The sequence below is a fragment of the Lactuca sativa genome, chromosome 3, assembly GCF_002870075.4.
Source record: "Lactuca sativa cultivar Salinas chromosome 3, Lsat_Salinas_v11, whole genome shotgun sequence".
NCBI lineage: Eukaryota > Viridiplantae > Streptophyta > Magnoliopsida > Asterales > Asteraceae > Lactuca > Lactuca sativa.
This window is the reverse complement of record NC_056625.2, coordinates 41,107,589-41,123,384: the sequence shown is the minus strand read 5'-3', so window position 1 is coordinate 41,123,384 and position 15,796 is coordinate 41,107,589.

The following is a 15,796-nucleotide window of genomic DNA, read 5'->3' as shown; positions in this document are numbered from 1 at the left end:
TTGTCAGGAGGACAAGCACCAGGAGGGCATAATGTTATATATCTGGGATTTTTGGTTAGGATTTTGAACTTCCATTTCCTATTGTTCATATTTTTCATACTTCATATGATAGATTGAAGGATTGACTAGTAAACATCAGCAATATTGGTGCCAGGTGAATCTAATTAGTAAAGAAAGTTGAAGGATTGACTAGTAAACATAAAAGTAGAATGAAAATGACAAGTGATTTTGTGTTGTGTTTACAGGGTTGATGAAAGCGAATAGCTCTCAAGTTAGAAGTGGAAAAGAAAGCTCAAGCTGAAAGAGATAAGATGCTGAAAATGCAAGTGTTGTATTGTTCATTTCAATTGTTAGTATGAAACATAGAGTAGATTAGATGAATGCAAATTTATATATTGTAAGAAATAGAATTGTATGACATTAAAGTTTATGCAATGGATTGTATTTTTTTATATATGGTATTTTATTTCTATTATGACACATTAAATGCAAATTTAATTTAAAAAATTAATAAATATATAAATATATATTTTTTTAAATATTTAAATTTACGATACGCAAAAATGTGTGTCATCTTCATTTATGACATGGCCTTTCTTGACAGGGGCTTTCTTGATACGCATTGTGTGTCATTAACACGCGCGTCGTAAGGTTACGACACGCGAATGCGTGTCGTCTTCCTTTATGACAGGGCCTTCCTTGATACGCATTGCGTGTCGTAAACGCGCATCGTAATTGCGCGTCGTAAATGCGCGTCGTCTCTCTTTATGACAGGGCCTTCCTTGACGCGCATTTGCGCGTCGTCTGAGCCTTTTACGACGCACAATGAGCATCATAAAAGGCTGTTTTTCTAGTAGTGAAGATACTCAAAAGTTTGTGGATTCATTCCGGCCACATTGGGAGGAATATCGGTGTAGCATTATGTCTGATTTTTGGACAGACAGTAAAGGAAGATGTTTGAAAATTTTCTTAGTCAAATGTCCTCTTGGAACAGTATTCTTGAAATCAATTGATGCATCAGAGCATGTCAAACTTTAAAGTTGTTGGAAAGATTTTAGAAGAGCAACACCCTATGTTGTTTTGGACTCCGTGTGCGGCACATTGTGTGAATCTCATGATAGGAGATATTGGTGAAAAAATACCGAAGATAAAAAATACTTTGGTTGATCCAAGATCAATTGTGGTTTACATTTACAACCACGGAAGAATTCTTAATTTGATGAGGAAGTTGACGAAGAACAAGGAGTTGCACGGATCTTGTGTAACTAGTTTTGCAACCCAATTTTATACAATTCAGAGTATCCACGAGAATCGACATCATGTTCAAGTATTGTTTGTTTATGAAGAATGAAAGAAAAGTGACTTTGTAAAGAAGTCGGTTGGAAAGACAGTTGAGCGAATAGTTGCAAAACAGGAATTTTGGGACAACGTACACTTTACTTGTCATGTGCTAGCTCCTTTGGTGGATGTGGTCATATTGGTTGATACGAGAGAGAAACCATGTATAGGTTACATCTATGATGCAGTAGACAGGGCCAAGGAGCAGATCAAGAAAAATCTGACTAGCACGCCTAATGAAAGAATGATCACTAGACTTTGGGCTATGATTCAAGCAAGATGGAGCGACCAACTTCATCACCCGTTACATGCAGGTATTAAACATTATATTTATTATTTTAATAGAATTTCCTAGTTTTACTTCTATATCTTTATTGAATATGCAGTTGGATGTTACCTGAATCTCGTCATTTTTCATGGGGAAAATTCAAGGGAGATACGAAAGAACAGAGACATTGCGACGGGACTTTATGTTGCTATAGATCGTCTAGTGCTCGATAATGATGACAATGATAAATTGAGGTAAGACTTGAATCTGTACATTGATTCAGTTGGACAATTTGGATCTCCAGCTGCTATAAGGGCTAGGATAAAAGTTGCACCATGTAAGTAAAACATTTTTAAAATGTAGATATATGGTGGCGTACTTATGGGATCGACACGTCTTTGCTCCAAAAATTTGCTATCACAGTCCTTAGTTGGACATGTAGTGTTTCACCTTGTGAACGCAATTGGAGTGCATTTGACAATGTAATTGATATCTACATAGTACTTTTTATAAATACTATTAAATGTAACTTATTTACTTCATTAAGTAATTCTTTTATTCTTTATGTGCAGTTACATTCAAAGAAAAGAAAGTGTCTTTCGCATCAAAAACTTAATGACATTGTATTCATCCAATACAACATAAGGTTACAAAGGCGCTACAATTCATTAAAATCCAACAGATCTTTGGATCCTATTTTATTGAGAGACGTAGAGGAAAATGATGATAAGGCTACAAAGGCGCTACAATTCATTAAAATCCAACAAATCTTTGGTCAGCTACGCAAGAGGCAATGGGAAGAAACGAAGAAGTTGGGGTAACAACTAGGAGCAAAAGAGAGTGCTACAGAGATGATGTTGATGATGATATTAGAATTGAAGTGAATGATCTTGATGAACAATTGGATGTCTCGGTTGATTTGGACTCGGAGGAAGATTTCATGGCTTGCGATTAGATTATGTTTCGATTAGATCATGTTTTGATTAGATTATCTTTAAAACATAAACACATTTTGAATTTTCTAGTTGCTATTATATTTATATATGTTTTACGTTAAGTAGTTTTATTATTATTATTATTATTATTATTATTATTATTATTATTATTATTATACGTAATACAAAAATGCGATATCCCACCGATATCCCGCCGCGATAACCTATATATCGAATATTGGCCATTGACCGATATTTGATTTTCAACCGCTATAATTGCATAGATTACACGAACCACCGGAGCGGTGTTTACAGACTTGGTCGTTTACGTAAACCACGAAGCCCTCTGGAACACCTTAACAATAACAACTAGAGACATCATCAGATGTTCCTTTACATGTAAACTTCGGAGTTTTAGGAGCTATAATACTAAAAAAACTAAAATGAGTATTTAAAATCAAAATGAAAAATTTATGAACACTGACGTTAACCAATTAAAAACACATTTAAAAACTAAATAATAATTAATTTTTATTTTTAACTAAAAAATTAAATATTAATTAATATATGTGTTTTAATTAGTAACTCCAATGATTTTTAGATAATTCTAAATGATCGAAATCTCAAATGCAATACCAATACTGATAGAATTAAATAAAGTTTTTATGCGCAAACGTTGGTATAGGATTTATGTTAAGCTTAAATAAGAAAAATAAAATCTGGAATAAAAAAGTAAAAAATTGATATTTAAAAAAAAAGTAATGTTTAAAAAATAAAATAAAAAAGATAATAAAAATCTGGAAAAAAATATATAAAGTAAATATGTATAAAAAAAACTATAAAATAGAAGAAAAAAAATACTAGTTTGGTAAATATTTATCAAACAATACTAAATTGATAAATACTTTTTTCAATAAGCCTCTTTTGGTTAGTTCATCCAAGTTTAACCTCCTTTACTTTTAAAGACAAAGAAAATATTATTTTAATGACATAATTAGTTAACGGGGTAACAAATTATGTTGGAAAATTAATTAACGTGGTAACAAATTATCTTGGAAAATTGAGTAATCTAACTATTTTTTAATGATTTTTTTAAGAAAAAAATAACCGATTTTTTTTTTCTGAAAAATGACCATCCGGAATGATCTATTCCGGACTTGTATGCCGAAATGTATAAATGGGTATACTGATCTGATCAGGTAAAGTTGTTCCCCTATAAATATCATTCTGAAACTCAGACTTTATTTCGATGTGATCTAGTAATGAAGCAATTCATTTTTTGTGGGTATGTTTTCATTATTTTTTTAATTATATGTTTTCATTTAAGATTGTATGTTAAAAAGTAGATATTGTGGTTTATTTTGTGTGAATTAATGTGATTACTATTGGATTAGTGTCTAAGTCCATAACTATTTTGGTATGTACTTGACCCGATGGTGCATGGTCCTTTTGGGTTGCCTTCATCGAAGCAACTTGATTGGAGAAATAAATAAAGAGAGAGGTTATTATGATTTATTAACATGTTATAAGAATAATACATTAAAGGAGAAATCATATTTGTTTAATTAATATTGGTCAATAATTAATTAAGAATTAATTTTGTGATCAAGTGTAATTAATTAAACTAGAGGGGCTGAATTGTAATTATGTGATAGTTACAAAATAAGGTAAGAATTATCTTATTAATGGGTTGGACGAATCTAAGGTGATAAGGCCTTAGAATTCGACTAGGATAAGGGTTTTTTCAAGGCTTATCTTAATGTTACTTGATGGGCAAGCAATTAGATAAGGATAAGGACTAAAACCCTAATCTCTACACCTATATAAAGACCCCAAGGCTCATGAATTCGTCCATGCCTTCCCAAGAGATCTTAGGGACGAATTCTTATACCTCTCCTCTCTCTTTATACCTTCTCCATTTGCTCTTGGTGTTTGTAAGCCATTAGAGGAGTGACACTTGTGACTCTAAGCCTTCCAAAGTCAATACAAAGAGGAATTGGGATTGTTATTACTACATAACAATCAAGGTAATATCATAAACCTAATTATATGTTAATATCGGTTTCCATATGCTAGAATTAAGGTTTATAGTCTTGGATTCAAAGCATGTACAATAGAGAAACCTAGATCCAAGCATTAGGGTTTGTATGAGCACATAGGATGTCTTATGACCAAAACCCATAAGTGGTATCAGAGCCTAGACTGGTTTCTATTGTATTGTTGCTTGATATGTTTGCAAAATCGATTTTTGGGCTTTCTGGCTGAGGAACTCGGCGAGTACCACAGTGTACTCGGCGAGTAGGCCTCAACTCGACGAGTACAGTGTGGTACTCGGCGAGTTCGAGCGTCAGATGGAGCTATATCTGGGATTTCTTGCTGTTTTTGCTTAAGGATAGTTACCTTATCATGTTAGATCAATATAAATCCGATTTTACAATATATTTGACTATATTATTGATCTAATTAAAAATATTTATCAATTAATAAGATAATTGTTTCCTTATGTGATAATTGATTAATTATGTTTGACTAAATTGATAAATTGTTTTACAAGAAATCATTAAATAAATCAAATATGGATAATTATGTGGTTAATTGTTGATTTAGATTATTTGTTATTTGATCCTTATGTTATGAAATGTTTCATATTTTCCCCTTAGGTTTTATAGTTTAAATTTGAACCCAATAGATTTGTTGTTTTGAAATTTAAATAGTTAAAACCCTAATGTTTTGAAAAAGGTTTCAAAACTTGCCCTCAAGTTTTGGAATTTAAATTTTGATTAATAGTTTAATTTTGATGTATATTTAAATTCTAAACCCTAATGTGTTGAAATGTTTCAAAACTTGCCCTCAAGTTTTGGAATTTAAAAGTTGATTAAAAGTTTAATTTGGAATGTTAAATTCCAAAACTCTAGTATAGTTTTGAAAAAGTTCAAATCACACCCTTATGGTTTTATTAATTAATTAAGGTGTATAATTAAAAGAGATTTAATAAATTCATAAAAGTTTAGGTTTACAATTTAATTGAATTAAAAGTATAATTGTTAAATTAGACCACCTATTATTTTGAAAGTATAAAATACACCCTATACTATATATAACATTAAAAGTCTAACATTATATATATGTATGAGTAAAAGTCAGTCTTACCGTTAGTAGGCCTCATTCACGAAGTTGGTCTATAAGGGGTGTTTAAGGAAATTGCCTATAAAATGGCGATTGAATGGGTATCCACTCTTACCCACCGCACTCTTGACTAGTGGAGGGTCGTTAGCCGAACGGGTAGGATAGGACGAAACCTTCCATTATAAGTATAATAAAGTATAAAAGTAACTAAATGTTTTCATAAAATTCCCAATCTTAGTTACTTAGGCAAAAGTGAATTGATGCAACTCCATGAAATTACACTTTGTGCCCTTGCGAAGACGTTAGTGGAGCGTGTGTGGTTTACCGGCACACTAAATGGTTCTAAGAAAAGGTAGCAAAGGGTGACTCAATGTTTGTCATAGTTCGATGGAGCATGTGTGGTTTACCGGCACATCGAATAGGTGACTGTAACATGTGAGGGCACCATGTAAGTTTGCATGATTATTCACACCCGCTTTGTGATCCTCGGCATCCTAGTCACAAACAAGAGGGGCATATCGAGATTTAAACATGCCATTGAAAGTTCAATGAATCTCAAAGGATCTAGGAGTTTTTATAGATTTAAAACTTAAATTTCCTTTTCATTTTTCGTGGTGGAAATTAGTGAATCGTCATTCACTTACTTTCAAATATTCTTCAATTAGGGTTACGGCATCCCTCTCCCGAGTTGTAGAATATTGTGTTGGGTCCTAGCCTTAGTATCTCAATTGGGTGATTTACTAAGGACTCAATCAATCAACTAACTTGAATTTGTTTTTCTCCCGTTTTGTAGATGTCAAAGTTCGACAACTATGGTCTTCCCAAATCCCGTGGAACAAGCATTCCACATGAAGATGGTATTCCACGATTCAATCGAGGAACGAGAAATCATGCTTCACTTCCTCCTTCTCCTCCTATTGTTCTCCCAAACCCATAAGATCGAAGAATTGAAAGGTTCAATATCACTAAGGCCCTATTGGAAATGAAACATGAAGATGGTAAACCCATGTGTGCCCACGTTCTAGGAATGAAATCACACATTGATAGGTTGATAATGTTGGGTGTGTCATTCCCAGATGAGTTGGTTGTAAATTGGGTTTTGCAGTCACTTCCTAAATCATATAATGAGTTCAAAAGAAAGTATTATATGATGAATCATGACGACAACCTCATTGACCTAAGTTACATGTTCGTTGCTGCTGAATCATAAATGATTTGGCGAAGAAATGGAGCGTATTTGTTGGAAAAGTCAACCGACCATGCTTCCGAGGACGTTCTAGGAGAACCGACTTGCGTTTACTGCCAAAAGAAAGGGCGTTGGATACAAGTCTGCCCAAAGAGCCTGAAGAGTCCAGAAGATGGGAGAGTCAAAGAGTATGGCTACACTTCAGGTAAAAGCCACTATCTAACTCCATTAAGTTCCTATTCATTAATTCTTAATACATAATGTAATAAGATTGCATTTGAATGTTTTACAGGATCGGTGAAAATAAAGGAAGCTTGGTGAAAGAGCAAGATGAATCTAATCACAAGGAATGGATCTTGATCGCATGGACTTGAAGATTAGATTTTGAGCTTAGATAGTTATGATAGAGTTGTTAGAAATTTTCTTTTGAAATACATAGTTTTCAATGGATTTCGCATTGTAAGGACAAATGTTTTCCACTGCTTTTATAAATAAAATAAATTTTCGTTTGACTTATTTATTTATTTGTTTATTTCCTTGCAATGAAATCGTTATGAAAATTGCTGTTTGTATATTTCTACAACAAATGGATATGATTCTTATTTATGGTGTTTATGGAAAAGTCGAGAATTTACCAAATAGGGAGAGTTTCTCATCGCCCAAGTTTCAATTGGACAGAAATTTGGAATCATGCAACTTGGTTGCACGATGAATGAGAAATTTCATATTTGGAAATTAGACTAATTCATTGACAAAGTGTCAAGTGAAGGACTTGGAGATCGAATACACAAAGTTGCGTGTCGATCAAGTTCACCATAAGAGTAACAAAGATATTCGTTATGATTTATTAAAGGTTTAGTAAATATGATTATACTTACAAGATTAAGTGTAATTCTGAATTGATTAAAGGGTTTAGATCAATAGCAGAACGAATAAGAAGAATCAAGTAGGCAGAAAGATAAAAGTTTCTCCATTCTAAGAAGATGGGAGAGTACCTTTTATGCTTTATGATAGGTCTTAATGATTAAGAACCATATCTCAATTGATCCTCTAAATGAGTCTTAGTACAATTGTGTGTCTAAGAAGAGGAATCAAGAATTGAAGAAATGGTTAAATCAATAAGTCAATCATACTTCGTTCCAATAACAAGTCTTAAAGTTAAGATTGTGACATTGAGTGAAAAAGTAAGGTTTATAACATTCATCAAATGTGGAAAGTTGTGATGTCTTGGATAAGACAAAGACCAACTAGGACCAATTTATGAAGTATTTTGATAAAAGCTACACTAACTCTTGAATATTTGTCAAGAAATGGTTATTGACAAGAGAATCTTATATGTCAAGGAGTCAGTGGGAGTTTTAATGGTCTTGAAAGGTTTCAAGAACAAATCAAATAAACCTTATCGATCATCACTAGCACACGAGTTGAGGTTTACAACCTATCGTAATGACATTATTTTGGTTCTGTGCCAATCCAATCGAGTTAATTATGTATGAGAGTTCTATGAGTTCTCATTTTGAACGCATAAAAGGCAAAGCACCTTAATCAATGAAAGGTACATTGATAGGAAAGGGTGATCTGCTTAACTACTTGGAAGACATGGTGGGCAGCTATGCTACCATAAGGCAAGAAATCAAGATTAAGAAAGTTCGGTCCATATGAGTTTGAATTTGTCATAAACTTTGGTTTTAACAAATTCACATGGATAGGAACACATACACCGTTTAAATCTAAGTGTCATAAGATTTCCTCCTTCATGAAAATGATTGTGAGGAAATGTTTTCACTAAGAAAGATTTTAAGAAGATAGTGATTGTAAAATTGCATTCTTGAATTCGATTATGGTTACGGTATCCCTTTCCATAATTTGAATTATGAGGTTTGTCAATTAGTCTTAAGTGTTTAGACACACATATGAACTATCGAAGGCAAAGGTGTATAAGTTCAAGAAACCTTGATAAAAGATTATCAAAGCACTAAGTATTAGAAACATAAACTTAAGAAATTCAATAAGCATTGTTTTTCTAAAAGTTAAGATGTTTATGAATACATGTTGAAGCTAGTGGGAGCATAAGTGTTATGTTTTATAATAATCATCATGATAGTGGGAGCATAAAAGTTATGATTGTATGATTATTAAGGCACGTATTGCAAGTTGGCAATATTAATTATAGAAAACAAGAGTTATACCTTGCAAAGTAGTAAGGGTTATAAAGTTGTTTTGCTATAATTAAGGGAGAGAATATTATGCTTCATTTCAAATCTAAAGGTTTAGGTTGAGAAATGTTAATAAATTTAGTCAAAGGTACATAGCATGTTCTTGAAATTTCAATTATGATTACGTCATTCCTCTTCACAATTCGAATTTTGAGAGCATAGCAAATAAAACATTATGCGTCGTGTCCCATACGCTTCGGGTATAGGATCGATTGCAAATACTTTAATGTTTGACCATTCTAAATTTTTCCAAATGCCTAGCGCATTTAGAGGGAAAAAGGACTAGAATCGGTTTTGACTAAAATAAACAACTATCAAAGGACAATCCAAAGTTCGACGAGGATTGGTCGCTTGTGAGTAGTTGAAAGTATAGTATTGGAGAATATGGAAATGTTTCCATATTGGATGGACCATATCGACATTATTATGAATAGATAAGATTCTATTAAGAATGAGTTGTCATATGGAAAATATGGAAGCATGTCCATATTGGAAATTGAATATTGAAAAACTTATGTCTAGATTAGAAACCTCTATGCAAAAGGATGTTCAAAGGAATGTACTTTGAGTGAGAGACATCATATCTAAGGAATTGTCTTGTAATAATCTCCGATAGAGGACTTTGTAATATCATTGGCAATAGTCTTTGTGACTTTGGTGCAGTGACATTACGAAAGGATAGTTGCATAGAATGTTAGAATCTAGCATATTCTATAAGTAGCAAGAATTTCATATTCTTTAACTTATGGAAAAAGGATTTGGAGTTGTGAAATAAGAATGATTCGAAATGTGTTCAATGTGATCTATTTCACAAAGTAAGAACCATAGGTAAACATTGTGTGCATGCTAGGAGCATGGGACAAGTGTTGTGATTCAAGTAAGAAGTTGATTACCCGAAACGACAAATAATGAGTAATCAATATGGTGATAAATAAAAGGCGTTTTATTTATACTCAAAGGTTTGAGGCCATATGGGATTAGTATTATTCTTGTGTTTCACATTTGCATGTTTTGACTTCCAGAATAATTGAGTTTATTAAGAATAATCGAATTATTCAAACGGGCCACATTCGTTCATATGTTGGAAGTAGATATGAATGAAGATTGTTGTGAATTGGTGTGTGGATTGTCTAAAGAGCATTAGACATAAGCAAATGTTTGCTGCAACGTTCATGAGTGCTTATGAATGTGATTTGAGCATTGGATTAAACCCACGCTCACTTGGATCACTCCATGAATTGTATCACGAGTGATTGGTGAGACGATAACATCTTATATTCTTGAAACCGAGATGTGTGAGTTGTATCTTGCAAATCAGTTGCACATTGATAATATGTAAACGCACTAGTAACTTGGTGTTATAAAACATATTGTTATGTGTAATTCAGTGGGTGAGTGCAAGCAAGCATTGTATCAAAGTTTATCCGTTCCTTTTATTCAAAGTAGGATAAAAGCGATATCTTTGGGCCCCTCGATGATTTAGTGATGACAAACGTAAATGCTCGGCCGGGCTAGGGCTAATTTGATTTGTTCAGTTAGTCAGTTGTCATAAATTGGGAATCGAGATATAGTACAAAAGAGAATGATTAGAAATCATGTCTCATACGATATCTAGAATGGAGGAATATATGATCCCTTATCTAAGGACACGCGTATCTGATATGATAAGAGTTGACAGCGGCTTTGGAAAGCTACGATTGCAGATCAGGATCTGAAGTCATACACATAATAGTTATTAGACTTATCCAAGTGGGAGACTGTTGGATTAATGTCTAAGTCCATAACTATTTTGGTATGTACTTGACCCGATGGTGCATGGTCCTTTTAGGTTGCCTTCATCGAAGCAACTTGATTGGAGAAATAAATAAAGAGAGAGGTTATTATGATTTATTAACATGTTATAAGAATAATACATTAAAGGAGAAATCATATTTGTTTAATTAATATTGGTCAATAATTAATTAAGAATTAATTTTGTGATCAAGTGTAATTAATTAAACTAGAGGGGCTAAATTGTAATTATGTGATACTTACAAAATAAGGTAAGGATTATCTTATTAATGGGTTGGACGAATCTAAGGTGATAAGGCCTTAGAATTCGACTAGGATAAGGGTTTTTTCAAGGCTTATCTTATGGTTACTTGATGGGCAAGCAATTAGATAAGGATAAGGACTAAAACCCTAATCTCTACACCTATATAAAGACCCCAAGGCTCATGAATTCGTCCATGCCTTCCCAAGAGATCTTAGGGACGAATTCTTATACCTCTCCTCTCTCTTTATACCTTCTCCATTTGCTCTTGGTGTTTGTAAGCCATTAGAGGAGTGACACTTGTGACTCTAAGCCTTCCAAAGTCAATACAAGGAGGAATTGGGATTGTTATTACTACATAACAATCAAGGTAATATCATAAACCTAATTATATGTTAATATCGGTTTCCATATGCTAGAATTAAGGTTTATAGTCTTGGATTCAAAGCATGTACAATAGAGAAACCTAGATCCAAGCATTAGGGTTTGTATGAGCACATAGGATGTCTTATGACCAAAACCCATAAGTAGGTGTTATTCGTTTTCTTTCGACTTTTAGTAGTTTTTAAGCTATTATAGGATTATATGTCAGTATATTTGTGCACCAGAACAACAAATCTTAAAAAAAATCTAATTCTCCAAAGTCTAGAATATGAAGATCATGTCCGGAATATGTAGAACACGTCCAAAATGCATAGAACTTTTCCAGAATGTTGATCCGAAATGGTATTTTGCAAATGTTGATCCAATACGGAATGGTATTCTAGAATGTTGGTTGAAAATGTCTAATTATTATTCTTTTGATTGTAGCATGATAGGACATACGAAGTGGTTGTGATGACAAGTTGTAGGCCTTACCTTGGTCGAGAAATCATGGCCCGCTTACAACACACATCACATCGTGTGGTCGTGTTTAGGGCATCCTGTTTTGGTGCCTATATTAACATGTTTATGTGTGTCAAATGTTACCCTTTACCATGTCATTATCTTACGTACAAGGAATATACATATACTATTTATCCTTGGATTGGCCTAGTTGTAACACCTGTTTTCCATAATAGACCAACTAAAGACTTAATGGGATCAATAATGAGGGTTTTGGAGAAAAACTCTATGCCACAATGTGGTGCATGGATGACCACGACGTGGCATGACTTTTAAGAATCATGTATTTCTTATGAGCACCACAATGTGGCAAGAGGGTTGCCACGACGTGGTGGCTGTTGCTGCCCAAGCTATGACATCCCCATTTTTCACGGCCAAATAAAAAATTTTCTTTATGCTTATTTAGAGCAGAGTGTCCTTTTTGTAGAATATAATAGAGCGGAGTTGTCCCAAAACATTCTCATTGTAAGATAAAATCAACATCAAACATTTTGGAAGAAATATTTTTCATTAAAAACGTTTTTGGAATCAAGGACATACCTCAGGTATGTGATTTCCTTAACGTATTTCTAGAGGATTTACGGAGACTACCACCAGTTCAAGAAGTCGAATTTCGAATTGATCTGGTCCCAAGGGTAACTCCGGTAGCAAAATCTCTTTACAGATTAGCCCTCTTTGAAATGCAAGAGTTATCAGGACAACTCCAAGAGCTTCTTGACAAAGGCTTCATTACACCAAGTTTTTCACCGTGGGGAGTCCTTGTACTATTTGTCAAAAAAGGATGAATCCTTCATAATGTGTATCGACTATCGGGAGCTGAACAAACTGACGATCAAAAATAGATATCTGCTGTTGAGGATCGAGGATCTGTTTGACCAAATGCAATGGTCCAACTTCTACTCGAAGATTAAGTTAAGGTCGGAATACCACCATCTTCGAGTACAGGAAGAAAATGTCTCGAGACAATATTAAGGACTTGCTATCGACATTACGAGTTCCTGGTTATGCCTATTGGACTAACAATGCCCCATCAATCTTTATGGACCTTATTAACCGTGTCTGCAAAACTAACTTGGATAAGTTCGTGTTCGTGTTTATCAATGACATATTAATATACTCATGAACCGAGGAAGAATACGATCAACATCTATAAATTATACTGGAATTGTTGCCGAATTCTCAAACTGTGAATTATGGATTGGAGAAGTACATTTTCTAGGGCATGTGGTGAGCGACAAGGGAATACACGTGGATCCCTCCAAAATCGAAGCGATCAAGAATTGGGAAGCACCTACAACACCGAATGAGGTGCGCTAATTCTTAAGATTGACTGGCTATTACCGAAGGTTTATCGAGAACTTCTCCAACATAGCTAGCCCCCTCACAACGTTGACGCAAAAGGACACGAAGTTTAGGTGAGAAGAAAAACAAGAGTTTGTATTTTAGAAACCGAAACATATGTTGTGTAGTGCACCAATCCTATCACTCCCCAAAGGAATTGAGGATTTTGTCGTCTACCGTGATGTCGCACACAAGGGACTAGGATGTATACTAATGCAAAGGGACAAGGTCACTACATATGCTTCACGTCAGCTTAAGGTACACAAAAACAATTACACCGCTCACGATTTAGAGTTGGGAGTTGTAGTTTTTGCCTTGAAGATTTGGCGACATTTCCTTTACGGTACCAAGTGTACCATATACACATATCACAAGATTCTTCATCACGTCTTCTATAAGAAGGAACTCAACATGAGGCGATGAATATGGCTAGAACTGTTGAATGACTACGAGTGTGAAATCTGTTACCACCCATGCAAGGTAAACATCGTGACAGATGCCTTGAGCAGAAAGGCGCGAGCCAAACCTCGCAAAGTCAAGGCACTCATAATGACAAATTAGTTAATTATCCATTTTTAAATCATAGAGGATCATCTAGAGGCTCTTAAGGAAGAAAACATACCATAAGAGTGTATGCGAGGGATGGAAAAGCAATTATAGTTTAGAGATGATGGAACACGATGTTTCATGGATTGAATTTGGGTGCCAAAGTTCGGTGATATCATAAGTACGGTATTGGATGAAGCTCACAAAACAAGGTATTCAGTTCATCCAGACTCTAATAAGATGTACGAGGACTTGAAGAAAAACGACATTGGTGTCCCAACATGAAAGCAGAGATCGCCACATACGTTAACCGTCTCTTGAACTGTGCTAAGATCAAAGCCAAATATCAAAAGCCCTTGGTTCTACTACAATAATTGGAAATACTCGAATGGAAATGGGAGCAAATTCCTATGGACTTCATGACGAAACTACACAGGACGCTTAATGGATACAACATTATTTAGGTAGTAGTTGACCATCTGACTAAATCTGGCCACTTCATACTGATAAAGGAAATTTGTAAGATGGAAAAATTGGCCAGAACATACATCAAGGAGATATCCAGACTGCATGACATGAGAACATCTATTATCGCATACAAAGATAATAGATTTACATCTCAATTTTGGCAAAAATTATAGAGGCATTAGGAACATGCATCGACATGAGCATAACTTACCATCCATAGATAGATGGTAAAAGTGAAAGGACCATACAAATGCTTGAAGACATGGTTTGAGCATTTGTGATATATTTTGGAGATGCTTGGGATACTCACCTACCCTTGGTTGAGTTCTCCTACAATAACAATCATTAAACTAACATAAAGGTTGTGTCATTTGAAGCCCTTAATGGCATTCGTTCACCGATATGCTAGGTAGAGGTCGGTGATACGTAATTGGCAAAGAAACTCACGTGGGATACTTTGCTAACATGACCGAAAATCATACACGAGTCTACAGAGAAGATCGTACATATCAAAGAGCGATTGAAGACCGCTCATGACTGTCAAAAGAAAAATGTTGAATTCCAAGTTAAAGAGAAGGTCATGTTGAAAGACTCTCCTTGGAAAATAGTAATAAGAGTCGGAAGACGCGGCAAACTCAATCCATGGTACATAGGACCTTTCGAGATCCTTGTTAGAGTTGGCCCGATGGCCTACCGACATAATTTTCCAAAAGAGATCAACAGTCTGCATGATATATTTCATGTATCAAACCTTAAGAAATGTCTCTTCGAGGATACATCACCGTTCCTCTCGACGAAATCCAAATTGACACAAAACTTAACTTCGTCGAAGAACCAGTTGAGATCATGGACCGTGATGTCAAAAGGCTTAAGCAAAGCCACATTCCCATAGTTAAAGTGTGATGTAACTAAAAAAGAGGGCCATAATGAAGCTAATAATCCATATCCACGACATGAAATACTCCTGAGACCTTAAGGGACAACAAAGTTGTGAACTTTAATCCCAAAACTCCATCTCATAAAAGGGACAAACTATCTCTAAATCCTAAGATCTAATAGATAACAACAACAAAGGTTTAAATCTGTAGACTTACAAAGGTCCAAGAGGTACACACGATGTTGAATTAAGCTTGCTTGTTTCCCTAATGCTTCACTAATGCCCTTCCTTCTCCTTCAAAGGCCAAGACACAATCACAAGAGGTTCAAAAATCAAAAGTGAGGTGCTAGGGTTTGGATGGAATTCTTCTGGTGTGATTGAGGCTGAGGGTGGATAAAACCATATCCCTCTCATCATTTAAATATGGAATAAGGACCGAAATCCTAGGGTTTTGTGCACAATACCACGCTACGCCATTTAAATGTTCACCGTTTCGTGGTGACGCGGTAATACCACAACGCGGAGAGGCAAAATCCACAAAACCCAATTTAAACTTAAACCATGCATAGAATTACCTA